Source organism: Papilio polytes, unplaced genomic scaffold (genome assembly GCF_000836215.1).
Source record: "Papilio polytes unplaced genomic scaffold, Ppol_1.0 DF822622.1, whole genome shotgun sequence".
Taxonomy (NCBI): Eukaryota; Metazoa; Arthropoda; class Insecta; order Lepidoptera; family Papilionidae; genus Papilio; species Papilio polytes.
The window spans coordinates 2,515,769-2,525,058 of NW_013526582.1; the positions used below are offsets into that span (position 1 = coordinate 2,515,769).

Below are 9,290 nucleotides of genomic sequence, written 5' to 3' on the forward strand. Positions count from 1 at the left end.
AGTGCTAAGATGTTAAAGCGGCCACTACAACTTTTTTAAAATAAATATGAAAACGAAATCTTAATAATAGCGCACGCACACCTTTGAATAAAATATTGCATAACTGTTCGATCGCGCTTTGATTCCTATGAGCTTATATGAAGGTTCGCACAATACTCGATTTTTTACTTACGAATTTAACAGTTGAAGACAGTTGTACGATATTTTAGTGAAAGTTGTGCGCCCGCTCTAATTCTTACTAATAAAATTGCAAATGTTTAGGTGGATGGATTGATGGACATTTGTTTGAAGGTATATACAGAACAGTTTGACGGAATGCGATGAAATTTGGTATAGCTGTAAAGCGAAAATTCAAAGTCTGGAAGAACACATGAGGTACGAATACTGCTTAAGTTTTATTTATTAATTCCGCGCGAACGAAGTCATGGGCGATAGCTACTATTAAATAGATAACTCATTTCATTTTCTCACACGTATTTTGTGCGCGAGTTTAAAATAACAACCGCAATACCAGCTATACTTTAACAACGTATCTATTTTTATATTTTTCAACTTCCAATATAAAAGTGGCTGTGCAATAACTGGTAGCTTAATTAATCAAATGCAAGATAAAATGTGCTTTAAAGTATACGCAGTAGAGTTGATTTTGCAATAGCGGAGCGCGATAATTATAAATCCACGACAAGTTTTCGTTATTAGCGCAACGTATCCCATTTAATGCGCGGAGTTTCCCAGCCGAGGTTTGCGACGCGAATGAATGGGAAAAAGTTTTTATAAATGTTAGGATGACGAGCGTATCTGGGGATTTCGGGATAAAAAGACGAACACAGCAAGGGGTTGCGCAAAACTTGGCTGTTTTGTTTTTATGAGGATGAAACTAAGGACTCGCGATTAGCTCAATGATAAATTAGAAGGGTGGTGTAAGGGTTGGGGTGGATCAACAATGGCAGTTTTATTGCATTCTTTCCTAGCATTTTTCTTTTCTAATAGAATTGCTAACATAACATTCTATATTACTAACTTAGATGACGCCTAAATTTTGGTGAAAACGACATCTAACTGGGAGCTTTCTTCATGGAACTCCTGAATAAGGAATAGTGTAAATGTCCTTTAGACTAATTAACATTTTGAATCTATAAATACTTTTATAATTCCGTACTTTAATAAACTGAAAAGGTTGTATTTAGCGTAATTTGGAAGATGGAAAGAAATAAGTGAAATACTATAAACCTATTTGGGTTTACACCGATGAATGTACTCAACGCGTATGCTGTTAGGCTTCACACACACAGACACGGACACGGACACGTGGCGGGCGACGCTGTCGTAGTCAATGTTAATTTAGGTGCTACGTGACGCTTTAACGTGATCCAGTGCTGAGCTACACCTAGCTTTAGGAACTCATTTCGACATACGATGAACAGATTACTACTAGTATGGGTATTTTAGATGTAAGGTAAGGTACATGATAGGTTAGTGTCATTAAATTTTATTTATTTTTAATTCTATGAAGATTATACATACTTATGAATGAACGAATAGGATAAAGAAAGGATGAATAAAAAGGAAGACTTAACAGCACGGTTAAGAATACGAGGTTGTAGTACATGAGGAGTTACTTGCAATGTAACGAGCAAAAGCTTCTTTTCGCATTTGTCTAAGGTAACCGTATGTTGTACATACTTAAAAGCTATAGACAGAATAAGCTGAATCTTAGCTTATTATATCTTAAGCTATATACGTTTTTACTTAATAAACTGAAACAATTAATAGACAAAATATTTTTATATTTCTTTGTTACGTAACATGTTATATTATGCAAGAAAAAGTGTATTTTTTAATAACTTGGTTTACTATTTGACAGCTGGATACAGCAGAAATAGAAATCAATTAGTTATGTTATAAGTTCTTAAGTTAGAGTTAAGTTTTCACTTTAATACATGTTACTCTTAGGGTTTCATTTATGAAATATGAGATCACATAAGTTGATCTGTTATGTCATCATACACATGGAATTACAAATGTAAAAAAAATCATGTTCCTTCTGATATCTGAATGTTGAAAATGTCATAATATACGACAAGAAAGTGATTAAAAATAAATGCAAAGCAAAAGCCATAACAAACTGTTTGCGGACAGAGAAAATAATTTAAAACGTACAGTATTTATTGAAGCAGCTTTTTGATTGCCGTTTCCGTAATGTCAAAAGACGTGAAAAAGGCAATTGATGTTATCATTTAGTACATTGATAAGGTAATATTTGTAAGTTCTTTATCATGATATTGTATCTAATTTCTTTACATCTACTAGCTTTGGCCATCGCTACAACTTACCGTTGTAGAGTTGGCAGGTCAACAAAGTACGAGTTCGTGAGTCGCGGAGCAAGAACGCGGTACACACGTCCGTCTCGCTGAGAGGCGCGGCGCCGACTGTCCGCGCGGATCGATATGCCCGCGAGCCGCCATTGCCGCGTCCCCGCGCTACAAACCCGACCTGACTCTTATTCCCCCTCGTTTTTTCCACAGTTTTTACCACATTTTAGTATTTAAAAGTTAGACAGTGGCTTAAGATGAATGATTTATTTTTAATTTATTAATTAGTTGAATCATTTTCATTTTGATTAAGGTTTGGCATAATCTGTGCTCGTTGTAGAGTTTTATATAATCTATTCCACTCTTCTTATGCTACGTTAAACGTCATTTGTCATATAATGTGTCAAAAATCACTTCAGCTTAATTAATTGAAAGTAAGATAGCAAATAAATTGTAAATGTTTAATTACCTAATGTGTATTTCCTTCAAATATAATATTTAATTATCGCACTAGAGCAATTTATTGTCTCTTCTTTCCTAGTCCAATTCTTAATAAGAGATATTTTATTTTCACTACAAAGAATGTGCCGCGTAGCAACAGCTACGATGCTATGATCGTAGCACTGGCATTCTAAAAATAGAAGTTACGTAGACTTGTGTCGATAGTTGAGTTATGGATTGGCGAAGCGTTCCATATACAAGTACAACATAAGATTGTTTTAAGTTATATAAACTATACTTAAATGCAAATTTGTTTGTACATCTTTATTTTAAATATTGCTGCATTGACAGTTTAGCATTATTTTACTCAAACATGGAGTAACAAACGACGTGCAGAATTTATTCCCGAATGTAGATCACAGCACGGTAATATTTAGAGCTGGCGCACTTTGACTAAACAATCGCACAAAAATTGTGCGATTGTCGATTGTTTCGCAGCATATTCAACTGTTTAGTTGCACAACTAAAAATCGAGTAGTGTTCGCACCTCCATATAAGCTCATAGGAATCAATGCGAGACTAAACAGTTATGCGATAGTTTAGTCAAAGGTGTATGCGCAATAGTATACTCAATCTACGCATCATAGGCACGTATGTCGAAGATAATGATTTACTAATCGTTTGAAGTTACTAACATTTCTTCGTATTTTGTTATGAATTAATGTATATTATTTAAATGGCATTATGTTCCTAATATTAGCAATTGCATGAAGCTCTATATTGTACTTGCAAGTTATTAAGTGATAAAAACGCCAAGAAAGCGCATCTTGTGTACGACGTAGAGTTACAAATGAGAGTAGAAAACAGTTTAAAATAATATTTCATGCAAACAGCGCGCCGGCGCCCCCTGCCGCCGGGTCACAATGAGGGTGTTGGGAGCTACGAATGCCAGAAACAAACGAAGATATATTTTGTTTATATTGTTTTTTACTTAACTTAAACTTCTCTTCTTTCACTTTATGTTTGAAGCAACCAGACAAGACATATTTTTATACTTCCCGTAACAATTTGGTAGCTTTCAAATGTATCATGTTTTCTGTGTCAGAGTAATGTTAACAACACATTAATTACGCGTAAGATCGTTCGCTTGTGTTCTATTGATTTTCAATAACACGTCCATAAATAACGCTAAGGCGGGACTAATTGCTGAATTAATTGACTCATCTACATAATACGTTGTTGGGGCTTTCACTAGCCGCTACCTACACAAAACGAGCGATATATCAGATTGATAATGTATTGATTGTACAATGTGTTTGTGAACTGATGTGATTTATTACAACGACACTAATTACACGCTTGTATCTTGAAATTGGATGAAGTCGGTGCCTCCGTTGTTTGAGCACTTGACTTGTAATCTAGAAGTCTTGGGTTCGAATCCCGTTGTACCATTGTGATTTTCGATTTTTCATATGTACATAATTTAAATGTAAATTCAAAGATATGTATGAAGGCTACCCTCAGCCTAGTCATCCTAACTTAGGGTAGGCTCCGAGCCTCTCAGGGGGGACATGTAGCTGGTGACGATGATGATCTTGAATTTGTTGTTAAACATGTTTTCTATATTGTTGATCATTGGAATTTTCTTTTAGTTTGCAACAAAACTTTGAAAATAAATATCTACTAAACTATCAAAAAAATAGTTGATATTATTTTAAAGGTTGAATGCGTAATGTACCACGCTTGAATGATTTAGCATATTATTCAAGGGCAATTAACTTTCAATAATAAATCGTTCTTAAACTTTGAAACACGCTCGGATTAGCAAGACGTTGAACAAAATGTTTATTGAAGTGGAAAAATGTATTAGATACTAGTTAACATGCTAGCGTGGTAATATTTCATTTAAAATTAAACAAATACAGAACAACAATTAAATATTTAATAACTGCATTCATTAATCTTGTTGTATTTAATAAAAACATGCAATGTATCATTTTGGGAGGGCATAAAGACATCAGGGCTATAAATATCGCGCCGACTACACACGGCTGCATAATTGACAGGGCGCGAAGTGCGCCACCGGCCGTGACGTCACATACTGCTAATTGACGACTGTTCATTATTAATTAATAATATATCATCTGCACATGTAATAAAATTGAAGTGTCTGTTTGTAATATCAAAAGAAAAATTGCAGATTTCGGGAAGATGTATTTGCCTTGCTAATAACGAAAATCGCATTTAAAAATTTTTGTCTGTCTGTCTGTCCCATAAGGCGCGTTTGTTCGTAGTAATCTCCAAAAAGGTTGGACAGATTTTGACATTCACTGGAGGGCATATGACAAAGACGGACATAATATATGCTACTTTTTTAATATTGCGTGGACGAAGTCGCGGGCAACAGCTAGTTTTTAAAATAAATATTGTTACTTATAACTTCTAACAAGCAAAAGTATTAAAACCCAGCCAGTCAACACCGTTTGTTGCGACACGACATTGCATTGACAAAATAGTTCGCGACGTTGCCGCGCCGTGCATCTGCTCCATACATACCTGCAACTCAACAAATACTTGAACATTCACACGAAACTATTCCGATTTACAAAACATTTTTTCCGCCTGAACGCTCTTTGCTTGTCGCGTATTTTTTATTTCAAATGTTTGCAGTTCTAGAAAATACGTTAATGTAGACTTATTTTAGGAGCGTGCACACCTGAAACTAAATTATCGCACAACTGTTTAGTCTCGCTTTGATTCCTATGAGTTTTTACACTATACGATTTTTAGTTGTGCAACTAAACAGTTGAATTGGCTGCGAAACAATCGACAATCGCACAACAGATGTGCCATATTTTAGTCAAAGGTGCGCCCGCTCTAAGTAAATACTTATTTTACTTACGCATAGTGCAAAATTGATTTAATATTAATTGTCCATGACTAGACATTTGGACGAAAACTTTTTTCCACTAAGTGATTTTCGATTATAACTGAATTTGCTAATAAAAAAAGGTCTTAAAGATCACAAAATATTTTTTTATAGTTATGCTCAATAAATTTGCTTCAAATCCTAAACAACATTCTACAAACCAAAAATCTTCGTAGCACTTTATTATAAGCGATGTTAGCGACATATTTGTAATAACAATTTTGAAATGAATATTTAACTTGTGTAATTTTCTCAAAGCGTTCAGTGAAGGAGCCGTGATCAGGTGTGTCTCACTGCTGCCTCGCTTATTAATATTGTTATTTTTTCTTTACATCATTTACATATTTCACCAAACTCATGTACTGTGTTAATGCGAACATTTTGACACTTATTAGGTGTTCATCTTACATAGCTGTCGCTCGCAACTTCCAGTGAAATTAGGTAATTCACCTTTCTAAATGTGTAAGAATTTTTAAAATTAGCCCAGTAGTTTTTGAGTTATTTTAATACATAGAAAATTACAAACCTTTCCTCTTTATAATGTTAGTTATTATAAATAAGCTGTATAACTTTAAGAAAATCCAAAGAGAAAGTCGATTGTACCTAATTAAATAACAAATTTAAAAATATTATTGTTAAGCATTCGTGATTATCTCCATGATATCTTGACTTAACAGCAAATACTAGTGTTAAAATATTCTAAGGTTTATTAAAAAGCATTATTTTAAAAATTCTTCCTTAAATTGCAGTTTATCAATGAATTCTATGAAGTGCAGTTCACGGGAATAAATTCCTTCCTCTCTGCTCCCCTCCGCGCCTCCACCTCTCCGCTCCTCGGGGATCACACCGACTTCCTCCTGCAATATTAAACCGGTAGAGCTAATATCGCCACTCTCCAAACGACAGAATTCATCGCCTACATAACTTATAACATCGCTGATTATCAATTCTTTTACACAATTTCAAACTGCAAGGTATTTTATCGCCGTTGTTAAAAATGTTATTTTTTTATAGAAGATTTACTAAAGCTGTGGTAACTATTTCCATTAACTATGCACTTATAAATGCTAAAGTTTAGATGGATGGATGTTTGTTAGAGTTTGTAGCCTAAACTGAACGGATCTCTATAGCACTATGTAGAGGAAAAGCTGTAAGAACACACAGGCTACATGCTTTTGTTTTTTTAATACTACGCGGACGGAATCGCGGGCGAAAGCTAGTGTATAATTATGATTGAATGGTCAACCAGTTTTCAAAAACCATGTTATATGTTATGAATTAAGTGACCCTTCCACTAACTAACAATTCTTAAACTTAGTAAAATTATAAAAGCAAATAACAATAAGAATTAAAACAAAACATTTATGATTCAAATCTGTAAGCATGTTTTTATTGAATCAAGAACAAGAAGAGCTCTGTCTGCTGGTACAGCTCGGGATTAAGTTATATGGAGTGCTTGTACACTGTAGGTTCATTGTGAACGCGAGCACGCGGCGCGGAGCGGCCGGAGTCGCGACTCGAGCTGATATCAAATTCTTGACAAACTAAATTCCATAACTGTACACACATCGAACATTTTATATTGAACTTGTTATGAAAATATTTTTACTGAACGCTATCACGTATAATTTGAATTCCTCATACATCATCATTTTACAGTTATTGATAACTTTGAATAATGGTTTATACCGTTTTTATAAACCATTTTTTACACTTTTTCAAGCGAAGAAAGTTATCGGTTATGTTTTGCAAACACTTTCAAAAACTAGCTCTACCTCGCGACATCGACTTGAAATTTTTAAAATAACATGTAAATAAAGCCTATCTTATTGACAGATAAATAACCTTTATAACGGTGAAAGAATCTTTAAAATGGGTCTAGTAGATTTTGAGTTATTTCGATACATACAAAAATACAAATCTTTCCTCTTTATTAACATACTCGTATAAGTATAGATTAATAACTTTAGTAAATTTTCTGTGTGTCTTAATGCATTAAATAGATAACATTAATAATTATTGAGTACAATTAGATAAAGTCGTAATGTAATTACAAGTCAGGTTTCGGAGGCTGTCCGCGGCGGCGGCGGCGGCTGGGGCGGCTGGGGCGGGGGCACGCCGCGCCGCACCGCGCACTTTGGCTCGGCGCCAACTGATCGCGGATCGAGGTCGCGAATTATTAACGAGCTGAGGGAACTAAATCGATGTCGTTTATATTTCAGTGGGAACGGAACTCGCAGCGCTTTGTGCTGCCGCCGCGTATATCATCACATTCAACCTACATTCGACACGCTTCGATAAACATGCGAAAATCGATCTCATTTGCTGATATTTAAACTATCAAATAAATTGCTTTATTTTATCTAGACATAGTAGACCTAGTCTTTATCTAGCTGAAGACATAGTTATGTATTTTATAATCGTTAAACTGTTGATAAAACCCGTGGTTTGATCCCATCCCTCCTCTGTCTCGGTCTTCTCCTAAATGCAATCAAATACTTGGATGGAAATACTCGTCCTACAATTATTTAGCCAAAGATTTCATCTAAATATATATAATCTTCATCAAGCATGTTAAGCAGCCGACCTGAAGGTGAATCGATCTAACAACGTAGTCAGTGGTTACCGTAAACATAGCAAAATCTCACTGTTTCATACTTCTTGTAACTAAGGTTATTAAGACTTTTGGAGAACTTCTACACATCCTTCTTAAATGGATTTCGATGAATTTTTGCGGAGTAACTTTAGAAGTAGTAGACCTGTAGCGGCTGAGGTGGTGGATAGAAACAAGAGCAGTGTATCTCTGATGTGGAGAGCACCAGCTGCCTTCGCCTTCCTGCAGCATCAGCTCCTCTACCAGTTGGAAAGAAGGGAGAAGATACCGCCATGGGTACTCGTCTACAGGTTTGTTGAAATAACTAAATGTATTAAAAAATGAATTGTTTCGCTTTTCACTTGTTTCAAAAAAGTAAGAACGAAAATAAAAGAGCACATAATTTGATATCACGTTTCAGTTTTCCAAGTTAAACGTGTCTATTATTAGTTTCAATACTCGCCGCCGGTACTCAGTGCCGAGATGGCAAATTCAATTAGGCACAAAATATCTCATCTTACAGCCTTTCATGTACATATAAAGGTTCGTGGTTTTAACACTGTTGTAACTAACTTTACGTGTGTAAACAGCGGGTGTAAAACATCAAAAACAATAGAGAATCTACCACCACGACAACCGCATAAGTTCCGTCTGCGAGCTGTGCTGCGCGCCTCTGACGTAGCTTCTCTGTCCTCAGTCACACTCGAACACTATGGGGACGAAGACAGTGCTGTTGCTAATATAACACTACTACAAGAAGGTGTACAATGTGCCAATGAAGATGGTGAACTAAATCACAATGATAAGTAAAACTAAAACTATGCTAAACTATCTGTTGCTGTCGATTTCAACCTCATGAAATTAAAAAATAATAAAAACAGTATAGCCTATGTTACTCACTGATAACGTAGCTTTTTAACAATGATAGAATTTTTGAGATATTTTAATACATACAAAAATACAAATCTTTCGTCTTTGTAATATAAGTATAGATAAAGTCTCATGTATTTAAAGT

General features: G+C 35.0%; 1 protein-coding gene across 1 annotated transcript in view; it reads right to left on the bottom strand.

Annotated features, from left to right (window-relative positions):
- Positions 1-2,393, bottom strand: part of LOC106105996 (complexin) — a 127,112-nt gene extending 124,719 nt beyond the window's left edge. The window contains exon 1 of the mRNA XM_013286516.1: positions 2,334-2,393. The gene's annotated coding sequence lies outside the window, so the exon portion shown is untranslated. The remainder of the gene's footprint in view (positions 1-2,333) is intronic.
- Between the last annotated feature and the right edge of the window lie 6,897 nt (positions 2,394-9,290).